The 226-nt window shown below is 37.2% G+C and overlaps 1 protein-coding gene across 1 annotated transcript in view; it reads right to left on the reverse strand.

The window, feature by feature from the left end:
* Positions 1 to 226, reverse strand: part of LOC119585796 (protein NipSnap homolog 3B-like) — a 9,050-nt gene that overhangs the window by 4,176 nt on the left and 4,648 nt on the right. The window lies entirely within an intron of this gene.

The following is a 226-nucleotide window of genomic DNA, read 5'->3' on the forward strand; positions in this document are numbered from 1 at the left end:
AACTATCACTTCTTAAAATATACCTTCATCTTTTCCGTCACGAATATTTCCGGATAAAAAAAACACCTCATCTAATTTATTTCCACGGAAGTGTCAAAAGAAATTTGCGACTTGTGCACATCAAAAGATAATCTCCTTGACCTCTTTCTTATCAGAGACAGCGAGGGACAAATTGGTAACGAATTTTCATTTTTTAACAGAATTGGTGGGGCAGTAGAGGACGCGC

The sequence above is a fragment of the Penaeus monodon genome, chromosome 20, assembly GCF_015228065.2.
Source record: "Penaeus monodon isolate SGIC_2016 chromosome 20, NSTDA_Pmon_1, whole genome shotgun sequence".
Classification (NCBI taxonomy): Eukaryota; Metazoa; Arthropoda; class Malacostraca; order Decapoda; family Penaeidae; genus Penaeus; species Penaeus monodon.